At 37.7% G+C, this 26,755-nt stretch overlaps 1 long non-coding RNA gene across 6 annotated transcripts; it reads right to left on the bottom strand.

Annotated features, from left to right (window-relative positions):
• Positions 1 to 12,242: 12,242 nt before the first annotated feature.
• Positions 12,243 to 13,647, bottom strand: LOC136244515 (uncharacterized). 6 transcript variants are annotated; one of them, XR_010695367.1, is made up of 6 exons: positions 13,633 to 13,647; positions 13,355 to 13,580; positions 13,206 to 13,306; positions 12,917 to 13,156; positions 12,688 to 12,861; positions 12,243 to 12,631 (listed from the first exon to the last, which is right to left on the bottom strand). It is a non-coding gene; the product is annotated as an uncharacterized lncRNA (long non-coding RNA). The 6 variants fall into 6 exon arrangements; XR_010695369.1 differs by lacking the exon at positions 13,633 to 13,647 and having other exon boundaries at positions 12,688 to 12,746; positions 12,801 to 12,861; positions 13,355 to 13,525; XR_010695372.1 differs by lacking the exon at positions 13,633 to 13,647 and having other exon boundaries at positions 12,688 to 12,714; positions 12,801 to 12,861; positions 13,355 to 13,524.
• Between the last annotated feature and the right edge of the window lie 13,108 nt (positions 13,648 to 26,755).

Here is a 26,755-nt window from a genome sequence, read left to right as displayed (position 1 = left end):
CGCTTCTGAATATGCTATAGCACTAGTTCTCATCTTAAATCAATGTTTCTCAACTCATAGGATGGCAAGGGTGACAAATCGCTTCCGTCTGAGTGCTGTAAGATTGAAAATCAAAAGTATTGTTTCCATCATGATCCCAGGATCGATTTCAGCTTGAGTTTTTGTATAAAGAATTTGGCAGTACTGCTCCTACATCAAAGTCATCTTTTTCATAGCAAGCCATAGAGGTACCATGGCCAATCATAGATGAGCCATGGCCGGCTATAGTTTAATTTAAATGTACCATGGCCAGAAAGGGATTATAGGATATATATCCTGAAATTTGCTTTTGAAGTAAGGAGGCTTCATGGTACATATACACTATTGTAACATAATATCAACTTACTCCCTGAATATCCAAATCACAATCATCATCATGTGTGTAGTTATACACAATCACATAAAGTAAAAGAAACATAGTTAAATATATTGGCTATAATCTTACATTAATGTTAACATGTAACAACAACTATTTAGGTAAACAAGCAATATGAAACTGTATCATGTGCCTGAGTAAATGTCAGGCAGAGAGCATGGGTGTACGTATCAAGTAAATCATGAGAACATGTGATACAACTGATACGTACCATGCCAATCTAGGCGAAGAGCCTGCAGGCGATTAATCACCGAAACTAATACGAGACTGACCAATGAGTTTATTATAATCATAGACAAACTTGTGAAATTTGATTATGGGACATCAGCAACTAATATTGTGACTACATTTATTAACACGAACGGGCTAGTCCTAACAGTATCATGGATAAGTTCAATTAAGCAATCTTACAAAAAGCAACTGCATCCTTTTACAGACTGTTTACAACATTTACTAAGCATCTACTGGGGCAAGCTTCGCTGTAGAGTGTTCATCTCATGTTACTCAAACAGTAGGTGTGTCCGTATTCGAAAATGCAGCAAACCGCTTGTAAATATGCTATAGTACTAGTTCTCATCTTAAACCAATGTTTCTCAACTCATAGGATAGCAAGGGTGACAAATCGCTTCCGTCTGAGTGCTGTAGGATTGAAAATCAAAAGTATGGTTTTCATAACGTGACGAATAATAAATCCCCACAATCGATTTCAGCTTGAGTTTTGTATAAAGAATTTGAAGGTATTGCTCCTACATCAAGGAAATTTTTTTTCATAGCAAGTCAGAGAGATACCATGGCCAGCCATAGATGCACCATGGCCAGCTATAGATTAATTTAAATGTACCATGGCCAGCCAGGATTTATAGGATATATATCCTGAAATTTGCATTTCAAGTTACGAGGCTTCATGGTACATATACACTATTGTAACATAATATCAACTTACCAGCTGAATATCCAAATCACAATAATAATCATGTGTGTAGTTATACACAATCACATAAAGAAAAAGAAACATAGTTAAATGTATTGGCTATAATCTTACATAAATGTTAACATGTAACAACAACTATTTAGGTAAACAAGCAATACGAAGCTGTATCATGTGCCTGAGTAAATGACGGGCAGAGAGCATGAGTGTACGTATCAAGTAAATCACGAGAACATGTGATACAACTGATACGTACCATGCCAATCTAGGCAAAGAGCCTGCGGGCGATTAATCACCGAAACTAATACGAGACTGACCAATGAGTTTATTATAATCATAGACAAACTTGTGAAATTCGATTATGGGACATCAGCAACTAATATTGTGACTACATTTATTAACACGAACGGGCTAGTCCTAACAGTATCATGGATAAGTTCAATTAAGCAATCTTACAAAAAGCAACTGCATCCTTTTACAGACTGTTTACAACATTTACTAAGCATCTACTGGGGCAAGCTTCGCTGTAGAGTGTTCATCTCATGTTACTCAAACAGTAGGTGTGTCCGTATTCGAAAATGCAGCAAACCGCTTGTAAATATGCTATATGACTATTTCTCATCTTAAACCAATGTTTCTCAACTCATAGGGTGGCAAGGGTGACAAATTGCTTCCGCCTGAGTGCTTTAGGATTGAAAATCAAAAGTATGGTTTTCATCATGTGACGAATAATAAATCCCCACAATCGATTTCAGCTTGAGTTTTGTATAAAGAATTTGACGGTATTGCTCCTACATCAAGGCATTTTTTATCATAGCAAGTCAGAGAGATACCATGGCCAGCCATAGATGCACCATGGCCAGCAATAGATTAATTTAAATGTACCATGGCCAGCCAGGGTTTATAGGATATATATCCTGAAATTTGCATTTCAAGTTACGAGGCTTCATGGTACATATACACTATTGTAACATAATATCAACTTACAAGCTGAATATCCAAATCACAAGAATAATCATGAGTGTAGTTATACACAATCACATAAAGTAAAAGAGACATAGTTAAATGTATTGGCTATAATCTTACATAAATGTTAACATGTAAAAACAACTATTTAGGTAAACAAGCAATACGAAGCTGTGTCATGTGCCTGAGTAAATAATGGGCAGAGAGCATGGGTGTACGTATCAAGTAAATCACGAGAACATGTGATACAACTGATATTTACCATGCCAATCTAGGCGAAGAGCCTGCGGGCGATTAATCACCGAAACTAATACGAGACTGACCAATGAGTTTATTATAATCATAGACAAACTTGTGAAATTTGATTATGGGACATCAGCAACTAATATTGTGACTACATTTATTAACACGAACGGGCTAGTCCTAACAGTATCATGGATAAGTTCAATTAAGCAATCTTACAAAAAGCTACTGCATACTGTTACAGACTGTTTACAACATTTACTAAGCATCTACTGGGGCAAGCTTCGCTGTATAGTGTTCATCTCATGTTACTCAAACAGTAGGTGTGTCCGTAATCGAAAATGCAGCAAACCGCTTCTGAATATGCTATAGTACTAGTTCTCATCTTAAACCAATGTTTCTCAACTCATAGGATGGCAAGGGTGACAAATCGCTTCCGTCTGAGTGCTGTAGGATTGAAAATCAAAAGTATGGTTTTCATAACGTGACGAATAATAAATCGCCACAATCGATTTCAGCTTGAGTTTTGTATAAAGAATTTGACGGTATTGCTCCTACATCAAGGCAATTTTTTTTCATAGCAAGTCAGAGAGATACCATGGTCAGCCATAGATGCACCATGGCCAGCCATAGATGAGACATGGCCAGCAATAGATTAATTTAAATGTACCATGGCCAGCCAGGGTTTATAGGATATATATCCTGAAATTTGCATTTCAAGCAACGAGGCTTCATGGTACATATACACTATTGTAACATAATATCAACTTACTCCCTGAATATCCAAATCACAATCATCATCATGTATGTAGTTGTACACAATCACATTAAGTAAAAGAAACATAGTTAAATGTATTGGCTATAATCTTACATTAATGTTAACATGTAACAACAACTATTTAGGTAAACAAGCAATACAAAGCTCTGTCATGTGCCTGAGTAAATGACGGGCAGAGAGCATGGGTATACGTATCAAGTAAATCACGAGAACATGTGATACAACTGATATGTACCATGCCAATCTAGGCGAAGAGCCTGCGGGCGATTAATCACCGAAACTAATACGAGACTGACCAATGAGTTTATTATAATCATAGACAAACTTGTGAAATTCGATTATGGGACATCAGCAACTAATATTGTGACTACATTTATTAACACGAACGGGCAAGTCCTAACAGTATCATGGATAAGTTCAATTAAGCAATCTTACAAAAAGCAACTGCATCCTTTTACAGACTGTTTACAACATTTACTAAGCATCTACTGGGGCAAGCTTCGCTGTAGAGTGTTCATCTCATGCTACTCAAACAGTAGGTGTGTCCGTATTCGAAAATGCAGCAAACCGCTTGTAAATATGCTATAGCACTAGTTCTCATCTTAAACCAATGTTTCTCAACTCATAAGATAGGAAGGGTGACAAATTGCTTCTATCTGAGTGCTGTAGGATGCAAAATTAAAAGGATGGTTTTCATCACGTGACCAATAATAAACTCCCACAATTGATTTCTGTTTGAGTTTTTGAATAAAGAATTTGGCGGTAATGCCCCTACATCAAGGCCATTTTCTTTTTCATAGCAAGCCAGAGAGGTACCATGGCCAGCCATAGATGAGCCATGGCCGGCTATAGTTTAACTTAAATGTACCATGGCCAGCCAGGGATTATAGGATATATATCCTGAAATTTGCTTTTGAAGTTAGGAGGCTTCATGGTACATATACACTATTGTAACATAATATCAACTTACGAGCTGAATATCCAAATCACAATCATCATCATGTATGTAGTTGTACACAATCACATAAAGTAAAAGAAACATAGTTAAATGTATTGGCTATAATCTTACATTAATGTTAACATGTAACAACAACTATTTAGGTAAACAAGCAATACGAAGCTGTGTCATGTGCCTGAGTAAATGACGGGCAGAGAGCATGGGTGTACGTATCAAGTAAATTACGAGAACATGTGATACAACTGATACGTACCATGCCAATCTAGGCGAAGAGCCTGTGGGATATTAATCACAGAAAATAATACGAGACTGACCAATGAGTTTATTATAATCATAGACAAACTTGTGAAATTCGATTATGGGACATCAGCAACTAATATTGTGACTACATATATTAACACGAACGGGCAAGTCCTAACAGTATCACAGATAAGTTCAATTTAGCAATCTTACAAAAAAGCAACTGCATACTGTTACAGACTGTTTACTACATTTACTAAGCATCTACTGGAGTAAGCTTCGCTGTAGAGTGTTCATCACTTGTTACTCAAATAGTGGGCATGTCTGTATTCGAAAATGCAGCAAACCGCTTGTCAACATGGCATAGCACTAGTTCTCACCTTAAACAAACGTTTCTCAACTCATAGGATTGGAAGGGTGACAAATTGCTTCTATCTGAGTGCTGTAGGATGCAAAATTAAAAGGATGGTTTTCATCACGTGACCAATAATAAACTCCCACAATTGATTTCTGTTTGAGTTTTTGAATAAAGATTTGGCGGTAATGCTCCTACATAAAGGCCATTTTCTTTGTCATAGCAAGCCAGAGAGGTACCATGGCCAGCCATAGATGAGCCATGGCCGGCTATAGTTTAACTTAAATGTACTATGGCCAGCCAGGGATTATAGGATATATATCCTGAAATTTGCTTTTGAAGTTAGGAGGCTTCATGGTACATATACACTATTGTAACATAATATCAACTTACTAGCTGAATATCCAAATCACAATCATCATCATGTGTGTAGTTATACACAATCACATAAAGTAAAAGAAACATAGTTAAATGTATTGGCTATAATCTTACATAAATGTTAACATGTAACAACAACTATTTAGGTAAACAAGCAATACGAAGCTGTATCATGTGCCTGAGTAAATGACGGCCCGAGAGCATGGGTGTACGTATCAAGTAAATCACGAGAACATGTGATACAACTGATACTTACCATGCCAATCTAGGCGAACAGCCTGCGGACGATTAATCACCGAAACTAATACGAGACTGATCAATGAGTTTATTATAATCATAGACAAACTTGTGAAATTCGATTATGGGACATCAGCAACTAATATTGTGACTACATTTATTAACACGAACGGGCTAGTCCTAACAGTATCATGGATAAGTTCAATTAAGCAATCTTACAAAAAGCAACTGCATTCTTTTACAGACTGTTTACAACATTTACTAAGCATCTACTGGGGCAAGCTTCGCTGTAGTGTTCATCTCATGTTACTCAAACAGTGGGTGTGTCCGTATTCGAAAATGCAGCAAACAGCTTCTGAATATGCTATAGTATTAGTTCTCATCTTAAACAAATGTTTCTCAACTCATAGGATGGCAAGGGTGACAAATCGCTTCCGTCTGAGTGCTGTAGGATTGAAAATCAAAGTATTGTTTCCATCACGTGACCAATAATAAACTCCCACAATTGATTTCTGTTTGAGTTTTTGAATAAAGAATTTGGCGGTAGTGCTCCTACATCAAGGCCATTTTCTTTTTCATAGCAAGCCAGAGAGGTACCATGGCCAGCCATAGATAAGCCATGGCTGGCTATACTACATTAACTTAAATGTACCATGGCCAGCAAGGGATTATAGGATATATATCCTGAAATTTGCTTTTGAAGTTAGGAGGCTTCATGGTACATATACACTATTGTAACAAAATATCAACTTACGAGCTGAATATCCAAATCACAATCATCATCATGTGTGTAGTTATACACAATCACATAAAGTAAAAGAAACATAGTTAAATGTATTGGCTATAATCTTACATTAATGTTAACATGTAACAACAACTATTTAGGTAAACAAGCAATACAAAGCTCTGTCATGTGCCTGAGTAAATGACGGGCAGAGAGCATGGGTATACGTATCAAGTAAATCACGAGAACATGTGATACAACTGATATGTACCATGCCAATCTAGGCGAAGAGCCTGCGGGCGATTAATCACCGAAACTAATACGAGACTGACCAATGAGTTTATTATAATCATAGACAAACTTGTGAAATTCGATTATGGGACATCAGCAACTAATATTGTGACTACATTTATTAACACGAACGGGCAAGTCCTAACAGTATCATGGATAAGTTCAATTAAGCAATCTTACAAAAAGCAACTGCATCCTTTTACAGACTGTTTACAACATTTACTAAGCATCTACTGGGGCAAGCTTCGCTGTAGAGTGTTCATCTCATGCTACTCAAACAGTAGGTGTGTCCGTATTCGAAAATGCAGCAAACCGCTTGTAAATATGCTATAGCACTAGTTCTCATCTTAAACCAATGTTTCTCAACTCATAGGATGGCAAGGGTGACAAATTGCTTCTATCTGAGTGCTGTAGGATGCAAAATTAAAAGGATGGTTTTCATCACGTGACCAATAATAAACTCCCACAATTGATTTCTGTTTGAGTTTTTGAATAAAGAATTTGGCGGTAATGCCCCTACATCAAGGCCATTTTCTTTTTCATAGCAAGCCAGAGAGGTACCATGGCCAGCCATAGATGAGCCATGGCCGGCTATAGTTTAACTGAAATGTACCATGGCCAGCCAGGGATTATAGGATATATATCCTGAAATTTGCTTTTGAAGTTAGGAGGCTTCATGGTACATATACACTATTGTAACATAATATCAACTTACGAGCTGAATATCCAAATCACAATCATCATCATGTATGTAGTTGTACACAATCACATAAAGTAAAAGAAACATAGTTAAATGTATTGGCTATAATCTTACATTAATGTTAACATGTAACAACAACTATTTAGGTAAACAAGCAATACGAAGCTGTGTCATGTGCCTGAGTAAATGACGGGCAGAGAGCATGGGTGTACGTATCAAGTAAATTACGAGAACATGTGATACAACTGATACGTACCATGCCAATCTAGGCGAAGAGCCTGTGGGATATTAATCACAGAAAATAATACGAGACTGACCAATGAGTTTATTATAATCATAGACAAACTTGTGAAATTCGATTATGGGACATCAGCAACTAATATTGTGACTACATATATTAACACGAACGGGCAAGTCCTAACAGTATCACAGATAAGTTCAATTTAGCAATCTTACAAAAAAGCAACTGCATACTGTTACAGACTGTTTACTACATTTACTAAGCATCTACTGGAGTAAGCTTCGCTGTAGAGTGTTCATCACTTGTTACTCAAATAGTGGGCATGTCTGTATTCGAAAATGCAGCAAACCGCTTGTCAACATGGCATAGCACTAGTTCTCACCTTAAACAAACGTTTCTCAACTCATAGGATTGGAAGGGTGACAAATTGCTTCTATCTGAGTGCTGTAGGATGCAAAATTAAAAGGATGGTTTTCATCACGTGACCAATAATAAACTCCCACAATTGATTTCTGTTTGAGTTTTTGAATAAAGATTTGGCGGTAATGCTCCTACATAAAGGCCATTTTCTTTGTCATAGCAAGCCAGAGAGGTACCATGGCCAGCCATAGATGAGCCATGGCCGGCTATAGTTTAACTTAAATGTACTATGGCCAGCCAGGGATTATAGGATATATATCCTGAAATTTGCTTTTGAAGTTAGGAGGCTTCATGGTACATATACACTATTGTAACATAATATCAACTTACTAGCTGAATATCCAAATCACAATCATCATCATGTGTGTAGTTATACACAATCACATAAAGTAAAAGAAACATAGTTAAATGTATTGGCTATAATCTTACATAAATGTTAACATGTAACAACAACTATTTAGGTAAACAAGCAATACGAAGCTGTATCATGTGCCTGAGTAAATGACGGCCCGAGAGCATGGGTGTACGTATCAAGTAAATCACGAGAACATGTGATACAACTGATACTTACCATGCCAATCTAGGCGAACAGCCTGCGGACGATTAATCACCGAAACTAATACGAGACTGATCAATGAGTTTATTATAATCATAGACAAACTTGTGAAATTCGATCATGGGACATCAGCAACTAATATTGTGACTACATTTATTAACACGAACGGGCTAGTCCTAACAGTATCATGGATAAGTTCAATTAAGCAATCTTACAAAAAGCAACTGCATTCTTTTACAGACTGTTTACAACATTTACTAAGCATCTACTGGGGCAAGCTTCGCTGTAGTGTTCATCTCATGTTACTCAAACAGTGGGTGTGTCCGTATTCGAAAATGCAGCAAACAGCTTCTGAATATGCTATAGTATTAGTTCTCATCTTAAACAAATGTTTCTCAACTCATAGGATGGCAAGGGTGACAAATCGCTTCCGTCTGAGTGCTGTAGGATTGAAAATCAAAAGTATTGTTTCCATCACGTGACCAATAATAAACTCCCACAATTGATTTCTGTTTGAGTTTTTGAATAAAGAATTTGGCGGTAGTGCTCCTACATCAAGGCCATTTTCTTTTTCATAGCAAGCCAGAGAGGTACCATGGCCAGCCATAGATAAGCCATGGCTGGCTATACTACATTAACTTAAATGTACCATGGCCAGCAAGGGATTATAGGATATATATCCTGAAATTTGCTTTTGAAGTTAGGAGGCTTCATGGTACATATACACTATTGTAACAAAATATCAACTTACGAGCTGAATATCCAAATCACAATCATCATCATGTGTGTAGTTATACACAATCACATAAAGTAAAAGAAACATAGTTAAATGTATTGGCTATAATCTTACATTAATGTTAACATGTAACAACAACTATTTAGGTAAACAAGCAATACGAAGCTATGTCATGTGCCTGAGTAAATGACGGGCAGAGAGCATGGGTGTACGTATCAAGTAAATCACGAGAACATGTGATACAACTGATATGTACCATGCCAATCTAGGCGAAGAGCCTGCGGGCGATTAATCACCGAAACTAATACGAGACTGACCAATGAGTTTATTATAATCATAGACAAACTTGTGAAATTCCATTATGGGACATCAGCAACTAATATTGTGACTACATTTATTAACACGAACGGGCTAGTCCTAACAGTATCATGGATAAGTTCAATTAAGCAATCTTACAAAAAGCAACTGCATCCTTTTACAGATGGTTTACAACATTTACTAAGCATCTACTGGGGCAAGCTTCGCTGTAGAGTGTTCATCTCTTGTTACTCAAACAGTAGGTGTGTCCGTATTCGAAAATGCAGCAAACCGCTTGTAAATATGCTATAGTACTAGTTCTCATCTTAAACCAATGTTTCTCAACTCATAGGATGGCAAGGGTGACAAATCGCTTCCGTCTGAGTGCTGTAGGATTGAAAATCAAAAGTATGGTTTTCATCACGTGACCAATAATAAATCCCCACAATCGATTTCAGCTTGAGTTTTGTATATAGAATTTGACGGTATTGCTCCTACATCAAGGCCATTTTTTTTCATAGCAAGTCAGAGAGATACCATGGCCAGCCATAGATGCACCATGGCCAGCCATAGATTAATTTAAATGTACCATGGCCAGCCAGGGTTTATAGGATATATATCCTGAAATTTGCATTTCAAGTTACGGGTCCAGATAAAATGGCACTAAATGCACTTTTGTTCCTATGTATATGGGCAAGATTTAGTACTACTGAGCACTAAATCTCCCCTATAATACATGTGGGATGAAGCACTATACTCAAATATTATTTTTTGCCCTTATATGTAGGAAAGATTTAGTGCTAAGGTGCACTAAATGTTCCCTACAATGTAGTAGGCAAAATATTGTTCAAAGAAGCACTAATTATTCCCTACATTGTTGTAGGCATAAAATAATACTTCATTATTAACACTCCACCTTGTTTAGAGCTAAAAATATTTCTCTGTGTCCTGTTTACTCCTTGAATGCTAGTTGACATGTCTGGCAGAGAAAGGTGTTGGTATTAGCTAAAAATATTTCTCTGTGTCCTGTTTACTCCTTGAAAGGTGTTGGTATTTTACAATTGGTAATACCAGTCCACTATCCAGTTGTACTGGTTTTAAAGCTAGTCTTACAAGTATGCCCAGCGTTGCATATAAAAGCAGGTAGTGCATTGCCACTCAGTCTCCTACCTTGGTCAGTTGCTAGCGTGCAGCTTCATGCTGCTTACGAATATTAAACAATGATGGAGATTGACAATGAAGAAAATAGTAGCCTCTATACTACAAGCCTGTATGCTAGTGATAAAATGGAATGTTCAGATATTGAAGAGGCCAGCGCATTTGTAAGTGACCAATATTCAAGGCAGCTCACAGCCACAGAAGAGAATTTGAGCACAAGAAGTGAGAATTCAAATATCTACAGTATTATGCATGTAATATAACAATTTCTGTAGATACAGAATGTGAAAACTGTGGTGAATTGGCAGAAGTATTCTGTAAACAATGTGCACATCATTACTGTGCACCATGTGCCGATGTCCGACATAAGCATCCTACTAGGAAACATCACTCAACTAGTTCTATTGTACTGAGTAGTCCTCAGGTGGACTTGTGTAAAGGTACACACAAGTATTGAATACGTAGCTCTCATCATTATTATTATTATTGTAATTATAGCTACTGATAAAGTCCCTGAATTCCAAGACACAATAATTAGTGGTCTGGCAGCACAAAAGTTTGGATTAGCAAACTTGCATCCATGGCAAATAAATGCTATTGTAGCCACTTTGATGAGAAGAGACAGTCTTATCATACAGCCCACAGGCAGTGGGAAAAGCCTGTGTTTCTGCATTCCACCATTGCATGATGGCAAAACAGCCGTTGTTATTTCTCCTACAATCAGTCTAATGACTGATCAAGTAAACAAGTTGACAGACAAAGGGATCAGTGCTACTTTTCTTGGCTCAGCTCAGAAAGGTGACGTAACTCCAGCAATACTAAATGGAGAATACAGAATCGTTTACACAACACCTGAATCATTTTACAACAGCACAAATCAACAACCTTGAGAAATTTTCTTGAATTTATTCAGAGATAGCAAGCTAAGTATGGTGGCCATTGATGAAGCTCATCTGATTATCAGTTGGAAAACTTTCAGGTAAGTACATGTATGTATGTGTGTACATGCATGTACATGGGCTATGCATGGAATGCTCTACAGTTCCTCCTGCATACACATTAACACAGGACTACCGCATGAGACAAAATTTTGGCCAATTTGTCGAATTTTATTCAATTCGCCAAAATTTTCTTGTCCAATTAAATAAAAAATAGAGAATATATATATACAGCACTTCCAAATTCGCCAATATATTATCCACCAATTATTACTAATCGAGCATTCGCCAAATTTTTCTCCCACCAAAATTTTGTCTCGTACTGTACACTCTGCAGGGTCATTAATGTATGTGTGAATAATGTAAACTACACCCAATAAATTGAATGATATAGTACGTTCGCGTTGAGCTGAACCCTCAAAAACGATTAATAACTTACGATTGCTACATCGCATGGGGCTCCTGTATAGCTCGATACGTAGCGCTTCTCGATCCACTAAAAATATATTAAAAGCGCTTCATTCGAATGTAAGACACTCCCGTTATGGCACTGTAAAGTTTCGCCATACATTTTCAATGGGGAAGCCTCTAAAGCGCGGCCCTTTGATGGTCATGTTGACACATGTTTGTGGCGAAGCCAGACGTCACATACCCGCCCTCAACACGCATGATTTCACCATCCCTTATGTAAGAGGCTGTAATACACTTTTACAAGAAAAATAAAACAGATTTTGTGTGTGTAAAACAGAGTTGCATAAGTAGAAGAGCTGGGGCCACTGTTGCACTGTATTTAGAAGATAAGTGGCCTGCTTATATTCAGGTAAAAACTTCTTCAGCCTCAAAAAAGAAAAAAACCAAATTATAACAGCTCAAAATCCGTTATGTAGCATTGGTGTTCCTGCAAGTGAGCCAAACAACATGTATTTTACTTCACATTCACCACAGCTGACTATCGTCTTCTGTTCCCATTTAGTCAATTTGTCATTTTAATACTTTTCTCATCACTTCGCCACACATGTACACAGTTTTTCCAGCCGGCATTTTGTTTTTGAAGTTACATTCCCAAAAAACTCTAAAAGTTTCAACAAATGAAATAATACTGTTTATATGAATTTGGGCTGATAGTACCTGTAGTGACTTCCAAACACTCCTGCACTGATTAAATATACAAGGGATGGTATGTTCAACTTCGGATAGCACAATAAAGCAATGATATTTTTTATTAAAGTGCACACACTTACACGTACTTCATCTGTATTTTTATGTACTTCACAGAGTTTAATCCCAGCTACCTGATGACTCCTGGGGAACAAAATCAAGTTGTAACACCAATGCTGCAAATATCAAACAATCTTACATCAGATGAAGTAAGCCCAGAAGAAGACTTGGACCCGCTGCTGCTAGTGGACAATTCATTAATACCACCATCACCATCTTCACTATCACTGCCGATTTGGATGAGGAATTGCTCTAGAAGTTCTTCATTACCCAAGTCTCATCCAAATACACAACTGGTCTTCCTTCAGTTCTGTTGCACCTCGTTCGTCTTTAATATTTATGATACTGATGGACTGTGCAGGGCTGCTCATAGCATACCCTGCACATACGTGTAGTGAAATTAAAGAACAAACAGTTTCAATGCTAACCTCTTGTCATTAATCGTCTTGTACTTAAATCCCATATCACTCAACACTCTTTAAAGCAATGTTCTACCCCCAGAGAAAACACCATCATTCTTAAGTTTGGCCTAAGACGGAGTAAGTGACAAAGTTCCAGGTTTCAAAATTTAACTTACCAAAATCTTTGAGAGCGATAGATTTCCTCCCTTCCGTACAATGAATGGATCTTGTCTGATAGTATCTGGGTTAAAACTGTCTGTATCAACAAGGACTCGTGAACATTTGTACCTGACGATTACAGAATTGAGCGGGCTTGTGCAAAGTGCATTTTGTACCTTTTTCTTGGCATAAATAAATCGCCTTTCTTGCGGTGCTCCATTCTAATGGATGTCCTTGAAATCCCTGCGTGGCGTAATGTATGCCAAAACCCAGCAAAAAAGGCATGATACAATACCGCTGGCCTTCGAGATTCTCTCCGTGATGTTGATAGAAATTTTACATTTCTTCACTTCTTGCTTAAAGTACTCCCATAGTTTCATAAGTAGATACTTCGTTTGGCTGTTTAACGTCTTCCCAAGAGGGTTTCGCTCCGCACTCGCTGACAGTACACTGGACGCCATATTCTCAACAATTAAGTGCGCGCCCATAACATGGGCTTACGAATAAATGCGTCATTAACATTATGTTTAAAGCCTTTGATCTTGTATGGCTTCTTAATCAACAACTCAGGATTCAGCTCAACACGAACGTACTATAGAAATATAAATCTTCTCGGGTGATATTACAGTAGCTTGTTTAGTGTTTTCAAACTACCGTATTTTACCAGTTAATAGCCATGGCTTACACAATAGCCGCCCCGGATAGTAGCCACAGTGCAACCTTGTTACTTATGTGTTTGAAGTTACAATAAATGCTCATATGTATGTGTATATCTGTCGTATAGACCACAATATGGGTATATAGTGAATGTGAAGGATCACTTTCCAGCTGTGCCTATTATGGCACTGACAGCCACAGCCACTCCTTTCATCAAAGAGCAGCTGCAAGATATGTTGCAAGACCCAGTACTAGAAGTTTCCAGTATAAACAAACCTAACGTTACTTTTCATGCAATGGAGCTAACAAAATTGCCCAAAAATGGTTTGCAGTTATTGATTAACCATGCAATGCATTATTTTATACCCCCCCCCCCCCCCCCCCCCCCAGGTACTACTTCCTACTATTCTGTACTAACAGATTATCTGTTTGATCTTATACAACACCAAAGGGTCATTGTTTACACTGATTTTGTTAAGGATGTGGCACCTCTGGCAATAGCATTGAGAGAAAAAGGAATCAACAGTTGTGCTTATCATGGAAAGGGTATGTCCAGCCACGACAAAGTAAAGACAGTTGAAAACTGGTGTCCAGATCACTCAAACATTCAGGTCAGATAAAGCAAATAAGTGCATGCATGTGCATACATTGCCTATGTTTTGTAGGTGATGGTATGTACGACAGCCTTTGGAATGGGAGTTGATGTACCCAATGTGGATCTTGTTATAAGAATCGGATGTCCTGCGACACTGGAGGAACTTGTACAAGAACTGGGCAGGGCTGGAAGAGATGGCCGACAAGTTAATGGTAAATGCTAATACTGTACGTAGTTGATTATTGTGCTCATCTTAAATCCATGCACTAGGAATTGTTCTGTTCAGTGAAGCAAATTAGCAGCATACAGTGTACTGGTGTAAGCACAGGTAGACAGAAGAACAACATGCTTTATTGGCACAATTTCAACAAGTTTGGAAGTACGTGAATTGGTAAATATGTGTACACATGCATAATATGAATTATCTGAACGTATCAAACTGATTAAAGTACACACCTTCTTTATATAAAAAAGCCTTGGGTGGTGAAGTTAATTCTTGTGCAACTAAGTAAATGGTGCTTAAGGTGGCTCGAACAGTTTTCATAAGGTTTCAACAGTGTTATGTAAGCAATCACATTAGCTATGAGGCTTAAATGTAATCATTACTGTGGTTGACCACCAGTTCCTGTCATTTGCAAATGAATATAATTATGTTGCGTAAGCACACATCATCACAGCATTTAACAAGATCGCTGCGCGCTATTATTACAAGCCTCCATACAAAAATGAACTAGTTGCCGGTTTTTCAAGATATGACTGTCAAATTTTGGATGGGCAATCAGTAGTAAATAAGCTGCAATTGTGCAGAAGTCGATTTTTAGTATTCGCTTCGACCTGGCAGTGGCGAATTAAAAAAAACCGTTTCAAATCTTTGTGTGACATGGGTAGAATTAACGCGTAAACTAAAGATCTGGTAGGAAAAGTAGCTCCACACAATGATAGATGATCAGGTAAATAGTGTCTAACAGCGAATCCAGCCCCATAGCGTCAAGCGCGGAGGAAGAGTTCACTTTGAAGGGCTAAATTTGTAACTTACGCTACACGCATCCCAGAGAGCTCCTGTTTGTTGTAAATGGTAGAGAACAAACTGCTTCATACATTTCTGTTAGTTCAATGCACTTCATGAAGATAGCTTGCTTGTTTTAGGCCCTGTAAATTCATGGTGAAGCCATACAGAAACTGTTCCCAGCCACCTTAAACTGTAATAAAGTGCCTCTAGTCATTTTAGTGAAGTGCTTATTTAGGTGACTCAAACTGTTTCAGGTTTTGTCAGAATAATAGTTTATCGTTGGTCATAGAACAGATATTTACTGTGAAGTATGCTGTATTATTAGTACAGCACACTTAATTGCTACTGTAAAATGCAGTTGCGCTGCTAAAATATTAACTTTAGATGAAGTGATAGATGTAGGGGTAAGCAATTGTTTAGATTGTGAGATTAATCAAGATGTCTTTAGCATGGTGTTTAGCTCTCCAAAATCGGGAACAAACACTGAAGGCATTGTATATCATTAAATAATTCTACAAAACAAATGCTGTAACTATATAGCAAGATCACTCAATTCTATAAATTCCATTTTTTGATTCCAACTATGTGTATATTGTATTTAGTGGTGACCAAAGTTTCCCTAGTAGTTGTGCCTTGTCTGTTTTGTACACTACAATTGTCATTTTTGCCTACATGACAATCGTGTTATGTTGTACCCTACCATCATGATAACCACAAAATCTCACAATTGCTTAGCAAAGGTGGATGCCTTTAATTCCGTGGCAACGGTTGCTAGGCAACAGTTGCTAAGTGTGATTAACCTTTGAAATAGTATGTGCGGACAATGTTAAACATACAGTATATCATTCCACTTACAGATTTCATACCATTTACATAGGTTTTGTCTTGCTCATCTTCATACCAAATGCTGAAGGGAAGTGCTACTTGAATACTTTGGAGAGGCCAACAGCACTAAAACCGTAACTGGCCAATGTTGCGATGTTTGCTCTCAGTTGGATTCTGTGAAGATTGTTGACTGTGAGAGAGAATTGATGGCAATTGTGCAAACAGTGATGGAAATTCCTGCCATGGATGAAAAGAAGGTAGGTATTGTTGAAGCTCACATTCTACTTCATGTATATCATCTATGTAGATTGCCGAATACTTGCGTGGATACTGCAAGAGTCTTGTGCAATCAGATGGTGCATCGGCATCTCTTGGTATTGGAACTCAATTCCACTTACCTGAAATCTCTTGGCGCATTCGCATTCGACAAGCATGGCTTTCTGGATTGCTGGATAGGAATATGCAGTTGGGACATGGAGAAGGAAAGGTTTCAAATTTGGGGTTCAACAGTTATACAGTCACTGAAGCTGGTAAAGAATTTATACAGTCACCTAAAAAGCTTGAGCTTCCTGTAATCAATTCACAACAGAGTCCAGCCATTTCGGCTACTACCGCAGCCCATGAAAATGTGACACAAACAAGACAAACTAAAGGAACGCATCTTCTGCCGGTTCTTACAAATCTGTTGTCAAGTAGTGTGAATTGGTACAACATTGAAAGTCCGGAGGATTACCAATACCCAGGCATATTTCAAATGGAACATCCGCAGCGTTTGGGCTATGTGTGTGACGTTTCAGCCCTACCTTTTTACACCCAGAAAGATGAGCATTTTCTCTTTAATAATATTCAGATCAGCAAAGGAAAATTAAGAGCACCGCGTAAAGTAAAGTTTACTGTTAACGGAAACGAAGAATTTCTCTACTATAGTATCGCACCTTGCGGTGGCATAAAGTGTTGTTCAGTTGAGAACTGTGCCTATACGATACCAGCTGGTGAACATCGTCCTTGTCCAGACCATCCTGAAACGGAGCTTCTTTTCAACAAAGAATGCCCAGTAGAGTTTGTATACGCTTGGCCAGAAAAAGATGAAGATAAACGGCGATGGCTTTCTGGAGTTGTTAGAGTTGGTGATATGAAGTTGAACAACTTGCACAACCATAATATTCATGGTCCAACAAAAGTACCATCTAAGATAGTGGAAGACATCCGACATACTGTAAAGCTAGACCCAACTCTCAAGACTCATGATTTAGTGACAGGTATTACATGGCATTAGGTTCATATGTGGTAAAAATAATCATCCCATTAATGTAAATTTGTTAGGGAAAGGATTAACATACATGCCAGCAGCAGGATCACTTGCAGCAACTCACAAAGGAAAGATCAAGAATATCAGAGCAGCTGTACTAAAAGAGACCAAAGAAGAAAGAAATCCTGGTGTGGTCATTCTTTCATTTGAGAATGATAGTGTTGAATATGACAAACACAGCACAGAGCAATGTGGTAGTCTTGGTAAGTATTTATGTTAGTACCGCATAGGGGGAAAGTTTCAATGCGCTAAACTTTCGTAGTTTTTGCGGTTTAGCAGTAAACCGCAAAAGTTTCTCAGCTAAAATATTATAACCAAGAATTTACTATTTTCACACGGAACATGCTCGAGATATATTGCGGAGCACGTGTCCAACGATTTGTCTTCGCTTGAGCACATACACAGCGTATATCATTCGGATTATCTGTTTCCCTGTCGCATTGCAAATCTTCTCCAATTACTGGCTCCCATATAGCGCTTTACTCGTGATAGCCACATATGCAGCTGTCTACAGTCAGCGAACGAGGCGTCGGCATATTCTTAGACATTGCACATGGCGCGAAAACTTGAAATGCATAACAAGCGCCTAAAGTTATAAGCATAAGTGCCCATGGAATTTATTTTAGAAGAGGGACAGAAAAACTTTTACCGCGAATATGTCTTGTCAGCCTTCACAGTGAAAGTTTAGTCCATTGAAACTTTCCCCCTATATGGTATATTTTACTTTGGTTTATGGGTGTATAATATTGTAGATCACATGGATGAGTACGCAACACTTGGCCACCAATATGCATGTGACTACTCACTGAAACCTTCCTTCACATGGGTGCTAACTATGAGTCCTATCATGGCCACACTTTTCAGTAAAGCAGAATTTATCGAAGTTGATGCTACATTTGCTGCATCAATAGAACTGGAATATCTACTCAATGTTGTTTGTTTTGATTATGAGACCCTTCAATGTAAGTGTAACACATATTTTGTAAGATTTAACATTTTATATATGGTAGGGGCAGTAGTTGCTCGAGTTAGAATGAATAAGCTTGATGCTGTTGCATACAAGTGTGCATTTGAGGCTATTTTTGGACAAGTTAAAGCAAAGCATCTTGAGTTCAGCGTAGGAAAATCATTGAAAGGCATAGTAACTGACTGGTCAGATACCCAACTGAAAGGCCTGCAATCTGTAATTGGAGACGACATTACTAGTCAAGTGGTTAAGGGCTGTCAAGTAAGGAATGACATAAAAGTTGTGAAGTATGTATGCATGCACAATATGCTTTCTACAGGTGCATTACCAACGCTCTGCTAGGAGAGTTTGCGAGAAGGTTAATAAGGGCTCATCTCCTATGGCACACAAAGCATTCATGACAATCGCCTACGCAATACCAACAGCAAAGACAAAAGTTCATGTAAGACTTTTTTTCAAAGTTTTATGCGGAGATAAGCCCATGTCATCAGCCATTGAGATTCTGCCTAAATCTACGATCTTAAAAGGATACCAATCAGAGCATAAACTAAACAAATGGAAACTATGCAGGCATTGGTGTGATTGGTGGATGCGATCCAATCATCTACGTAAGTCATAAACATGAGTCTTCTGTATTGTAAATTTTTAATTTTATTATTTGTGCTCTTACATGTGTATACATTAATTTTGTCTATCCTGTATCTTTGTGCTTCTGTACCTTAGCCAAACAAAACAGCACTTTGTTTCGAATCGTGCATATATACTAGGGCTGAAACAGATATCCGTATTATCCAGATATCTAGACAATAATTTACTGTCCGGATAGTGATTTGATGCCATCAGGATAATTTCTAATAATTTGAAGCAATTTTATGTTAATATTTCCTTGATACAGTTAAACATTATTACAAACTTACTTAATCTTCATTTAAGTGTTATGTTTTATTCTAAAGTACTAGTAAAACAAACATGTTCACAACAAAATATACAATGCTTTTATAGCAAGTGATGATGTCACTATCCGTAGGATATCTGGAAAGATTTTGTTCAGGATATCCAGATAGTAAAAACTACTATCCATTTCAGAGCTAATATACACTGTAAAAAATGCATATGTGACTAGGTCTGCAAAACCAACGTTATATGTGACTAGTCTTTTGGCATGTCTCAACTAATACCAGCTTGAAGTATAAGGAGCATACAGCCTGCCATAGGGTTCATAATTATATTATGAACTCTTGGTTGAGCACACCCAAGTTTATCTTTGTAAGGGATATGTGTTTACCTCAACTTGGTCCTAGCATATGTATGCATTTCACTATCAGTTTGTCACCACCACATGTTTACAAGTGTGCACTTGCTGCAGGTATGTCCTCGTCCTGTTACAATGCAATGGATCCTAAACAGTTTAAAGAGCTTCCTAGTTCCACGAATGCTGTCGAGTCATACAACCGATTTAGCAAATTCACGCACAGACAACCGCTAAAACAAGCAATGATGATTATCTACAAAGAAGATATGGCAAATTCTCTGGAGATAATGGCAGTAAGGAAAGGGCTCTCTGTAACATACGACAATCTGTCAAATGATGGCCGCATGAAGAGATCAAGTCAGCAAAATCTAGCAAGACAAAAGAGATATCACAAAGAAAATGATGATCCCGATGGACCTCCTGATACTAAGAGAAAGTTTAACCCAAGTAATAACATAGATGTATTATGCTTAACAGTTGTGTGCACAACTACAGGTGATGCCAAGCACAAATCAGCTAAACCGAAGAATCTTGCTCTCAGCCTTAAAGGAAATAAATCTTCTGACGAGCGACACATACCAGCAACATCAAGGAGTCCTGCTAACAACACACATAAAGATTTAGGTGAGCTAATTACATATGTAATTTTGACCACATTTGCATGACACGTTTAACTTTGATAATAGCAAAAAATCACTGAATACAATTTTACTTATTCCGTTGTTCCGCTACTCCTTATTCACGGTTTGTTGTCTCCCCAATATTAGTGAGAACAGCTACAAGAACTACAAGATCTTATAAGCAAACTACAATACCTTGTACACAGCACTTCCTTCGCCAATATTTCCTAATTAAGATTTCGCCAATGTTATTTTGCAATATGGTATTCTGAAGAAATCTTACTAACGTATAGCTAGATAGTGTGGCATTGCAGTGAATATCTACGTACTCTATTCAATAAAACACTTGACTTTTTACCTTTAGTTTTAAGGCAACAAAGATAAAATAATTATATTATTGTCATTACTTCTAGATCTGATTGAAATTGATGACTCTCCACCAAGTGCAGTGTCATATTGGGTGCCCGAGTTGAAGTTGAAAGACAATGAGAAGAAGTTACTGGTAGAAGAATCTCCACTCACTGACAGGCACATGAATGGAACATGTAACTTGATACGTGAGCAGTTTCCTGATATACCTGTCCCACAAACCACACTTTGTGTGGCACGACCAGAATTGATAAAGTAAGCAGAAGAGGAGTTTTTCTTTTTTCACTACTTTTGTGAGCATTGGGCATTATCGCACATCAGAGATAACGTAGTTTATTTGTACGATTCTCTTCAGCCTAAAAGCATTACACTCAACTCTTGCCGAACAACTGCATTCATTACAGTGGAACCTGTCTATAACGGTCACCTTGGGACCAGATATATCTGGCCTTTATATACAGGTGGTTGTTATAGAGAAAACCTGCATAAGGTGGTCAGCAGCATTTTAGTGGCTAAGATCGTGATAAATGAGTAATTATTATTAAGAGGCTCGCGCCAACCGCAATACAGTCTGAATATTTAGTACAGAAAGGGTAAGGTGAGTCTATGAACAGAGGCGTAGCTAAGGGGGGGCAAGGGGGGGCATTTGTCCCCCCATCACTAAATGATTTTTTTTTAAAACCTTCGTCACAAGTTTACCAGTATTAAACTGACACGCAAATGACTGTAAATTATGTACACTACTACGCGGTATCACCAAGGGTTGCTAGTGAATGCGCACACACAACATTCAACTCGCTCGTGAATCCATCGAACGAAAATATTAGAGACATACTTCTATATTTAGCCTAGATTACTCGCGTGATAGAACATTTTTGAATCTAAAAAGAGTGACCCGCTTCTCCGCGGCAGGAGTCACAACTCACAAGTGACAAAGGAGACCAAATGACGCTACGGACCTACTGCCTACGAGATGATAAAGTGTTAGCTAAATAAATGTACCAAGTTTATTTTATCGAGTCGATCACACTGGACCTTTGTACGTACGGCAGTGCAGTCTGTTTTTACTTTGTCAGTCAGTCAGTCAGTCAGGTGGATCAGTCAAGCTTACAAGTTCTGCTAGCAAGACAGGTGGGATTTGGTGCAATACATGGCATTTGAATTTTGCCGAGTGAAGTGAGTGAATACGTAATCCTGTCAGCAGTGTGCTAGGACTGCAGCACAGGCTGTGGCTAACGTAAAGTAACCTGTATTTGCACTAAAGTATTAGCTCTACGGGACTGTGGATGAATTTGTTGGAGTACAGTTGTGGCACGTGCAATGATGCTCGACGAATATAGCTACCTCGATTGGAAGCAGTCAGTACTGAAATAGTTACGTAGCTAGTTATTTCAGCTGTAATAATACAACACCGTATGTTGGCTAGCCCACCATTGGGTCATTAGCCTTTTTTGCAATCATGAATGATTTTGAGTGTTTCGTGGGGGCATGCCTGCCCCTCCATCACCTTCTGGCTAGCTACGCCCCTGTCTATGAATGTTGGTTATAGCTATTGAATACGCTTAAGCAATAAAGCCTGATTGATTATATAGTATTCATTGAAAGGCAGGAAGTGTGATAATTGCGCATTAATTGAAACAGTGCCGTGGTACCAGGAAATTGGCTTAACAAGCCACCATAAAAGGTAGCGACCATTATACGAAGGAGAAAATTATGTATACAGTGATTCATAGGCGAATTGTTGGTTGGCCATTATACGCGTTAGACAGGTGACCGTTTAATGCAGACCACAATGCATACATTTGTATGGGAAAATATTTGGGACCTCGTGACCATGGCCGTTATGCAGAGGTGACCGCTTAATCCAGGTGACCGTAACACAGGTTCCACTGTATATGGGAACCGGATTGTGAAAATTCCACAAGTTCAACTTCAAAAGGGAAACAAAGACTGTGGCTGATTTGCAATTGTATTTTGCGTATCACTAATGTTTGGAGACGACCCCGCCACTCTTTGTTATGATCAAAAAGAAATGCGAAAACACCTGATGCAATGTTTTGAGACTAAATGTTTTTCTCCGTTTCCATCACAAAGCAAGAAGTCTCGAATACCATCACCATTGGAAATTAAAATCTCTCTTTCCTAACTGGCGCATCTAGACTAAATTAAAAATATTGATTATATTGATTATTTTGCCTAAAGGTTTTAATGCATAACTCAATTGAATTTATTTGAGGGTATTATCGTAGGTTATCACCCATAGTCTCAGACTTGGTTAAAATATGTTACTGGGATACAACCGCTTTATATTCATAACCTGCTCGATTTTTTTTTTTGCTAAAGTCTATAACTTTATGCATGCATGTATGGAAGAAATTATTTAAACAATTATAGCTACAGCCTATACCAGCAGATACATATAGTAATAAAAATGTCTAGGTGCCTTTCGACTGATTATGATTGTTATTATAATTACCATATCTGTTGGTTAGAGCTTGCCATCTTGACCCAAGGTGTGATTGTTCTTCCCTACTGTTCCCCGTGCAATTTGCAGGCGTGCACCTGGCACTGAAGGCTGTCAAGGGCGCACGCCTGGTTTACTATAATTGTTTCCAGAAAGAAATGTACATGCGTGTACATGTGTGTCTGTCTGCACCCATGTGAGCTAATGGTTTTGTGTCAAAAGCAGTCTATGTGTTAGAAATGGAGGCAGCATAAGAACTATACTGTACACCAGCCAACTTTGACAAGGGTAAACTTTGATGAATCTGCTCTTAGGCAAAGTTGACAAAATAAACTTTGACGAATTGTTTGAAATCACCAATAAGAACCTGGGCACTTATTTTATGTTGACGAAATAAATTTTGACGAATTCACTTTGATTCGTCAAAGTTTTGATTCGTTATTAGTATTAAGTGCTTATATAGTCAGGTAAGTTTTGCTCTTGCTCTAAGGCAGTTTAGGCAAGGCAGCTTTCTAAAACTTTGTGAACGTTTTGTTGTGGGTTCTATGGGTGTTTAAAAATGACAAAACTACACTACCAGCTTCCTGAGTTACTAGGAATAGCGTAGCACTTTGAGTTGGAATTGAGGGCGTGTCCAGCTAGTATGTGTATGAAAACCAGGGCTGAATAGTTTTCTTCGAAAACACGTTAACCGAGCTATACTTCTCTTCATGCATTTGTGGGTTTAACTATATTGCAAGTTGAGCATTCCTTAGTAACCATTTCATATTTTGCAGTAATTACAATTATTATGTAATTAGTATTATTATGTAATTAGTATTTCATGAAATGCTAATTTGTATTAGTTAATTTAAATGGTTTCTATGTAACCGTAATCCTGCTGTCCCAACTATGTTGGCCTTTATGTGTCTTGTGACATCATGGATAAGGTCCATAAGTGCAACTCCATTTATATTTGTATGTATATACACATAGCAAGAATCAACCATGGGATTCCATGCAACATTAAATTATGTATCCAAGAAAGAAGCAGACCTATATGCAAAAAAGTTGCTATAGTGATAAATATGCATACTTACAAGAAGTGCTAAACTCTTATTATTAAAACTAAGTAAACTACTATAACCCATAGTCACATGTTTACAATATGTTATACCAGGAATAAAAGGGTACTACTGCCTTAGCATCAAAGGTAGAAGGCTGTTATGAGGTTGTATGGAAAATAAAGTACAAGCAGTTGAAGTATTGCAACTAAAACAGCAACAATTCACTATGATCACTTCAATAGAATTTAGTGCCTGAGCACAATATAGTTCCTACACTAATGTAGGGAAGATTTAGTGCCTGGAGAACAATATAGTTCCTACACTAATGTAGGGAAGATTTAGTGTTGAGCATAATTCATCTTCTACATTACTGTAGGGGCTTGTGGCACTAAATCTCCCCTATAGTAGTGTAGGAAATGAACCCCTTTTAGTGCCATTTTGTACGGAACCATGATTCCCCCCACACCCATATACCTGACATAGCTATCTCCATCGATGGTGTACAAAAGTTACTTGTAACTCTTCATACTAAAAAGCTACTGGTCCTGATAATATTCCAACCTATGTTCTGAAACTTTGTGCTAAGAAAACAGCACCAGTTTTAACAGTGATCTATACCTAATCCCTAAATTCTGGTCACAATCCAAGAGATTGGTTAACAGCAAATGTAATTCCCATATTTAAGAAAGGGGATTGCAGTAATCCAAGCAACTATAGACCCATTTCCTTAACATCTGTATCACCATACATCAAAGCATTTTGAAGGTAATTATATTCTGACTAATCAACAGTTTGGTTTCCGTCCTGGCCACTTATGTGAAACACAACTTATCTCTGTTGTTGAAGATATTCAGAAGACATTAGACAAAGGCTCTCAAATTGATGTAATATTTACAGATTTTAAAAAAGGCTTTTGCCACACCAAAGACTACTTTACAAACTTCATCATTACGGAATTCAAGAGAAAGCACTTCAGTGGATAAATGTTTGGTTGATACAGTGAACCCAACGTGTAGTTATCAATGGTCATGAATCCAACTTTGTTAAAGTTCTATCTGGTATCCCCCAAAGCACAGTACTTGTGTTTCTAGCATACATAAATGACATCACTACAGGAATGACATCACTACAGGGGTTTCTTCTATAATACAATTGTTTGCTGATTACTGTATTCTTTACCAAATAATTACTTGTGAACAAGACCATTTACAACTTCAATCAGATCTTAATCTTATAGTTAAATGAGCAGAAGTGTAGCAGAGGGGTTTGAATGTAAGTAAATGCACAATTTTTACATATAGGAGACTATTATCACCATCTTTCTTTGTTTACACTATTGGAAATCTCCTGTGTTTCTCGTCATCCTTATCTGGGTGTCACATTTGATTCAGGTGTGTGCTTCACTCCTCGTAAAGAAAATATTGCCCTAAAAAGCACAAGAATGTTAAACTTTACTAGATGGAATCTTTACAATTGTACGATGAATATCACACGTATGGCTTTTATTACCATGGTCCGCCCTACCCTAGAATACGCATCATCAATATGGGACCCACATGTTCAGAACTCTATTCATTCTATAGGAATGGTACAAAGACGAGGTGCTTGATGGGTGACATCCAACTACGATTAGAATAATAATGTTACATCTATGCTTGAAGACTTTTAGTGGCCCACCTTATCACATCGTATGATTTCAAGAAGTGTTGAAACGAATAGCAATTTTTACTATTCGAATAGTTGTGAACAAAACGACCGAATATTCAATTATTCTTTAAGCTAATACTTCTATTGAACAAGTACTGAAACCTTTAGTTAGGAAGCAAGGTAAGACCTAAGAGCTATTTCTGTCTTTTCTAAAATAGAATTATTACAGCATAAATACATCACTTCATTCACAATCTTAAGCTTCAAGGCTGGCTTTCCATCTGAATACAGTGTACAAAGTGTTAGCTAACAATTATTCGAATAGTCTGTTAACGAATCAAATAGCGTCATACCGACCGAATAATCAAATAACCGAATAATCGTTTCAGCACTAATTTCAAGACTAAAATTGTTCTATAACTCTATTAATGATCATTCAGCCTTGAAGATTTCTCTATATTTTTCCACCACCTCCTATCCTACACTCCACCAACATCCACTTCATTTCATCACTTCTTCAGTAAGAACCAATTCATACAAATTCAGTTTTTTTCCATAAATAATTGGAAGAACTTACCTGTTGAAACAATCGAATCTCCCACTATTGAACAGTTTTTAGTTAAATTACATGATTTATTGCTGTAACTATTGATTTTTG

The sequence above is a fragment of the Dysidea avara genome, chromosome 14, assembly GCF_963678975.1.
Source record: "Dysidea avara chromosome 14, odDysAvar1.4, whole genome shotgun sequence".
NCBI lineage: Eukaryota > Metazoa > Porifera > Demospongiae > Dictyoceratida > Dysideidae > Dysidea > Dysidea avara.
The sequence above is the reverse complement of the archived record's forward strand: the minus strand, read 5'-3'. Positions and strand labels throughout refer to the sequence as shown.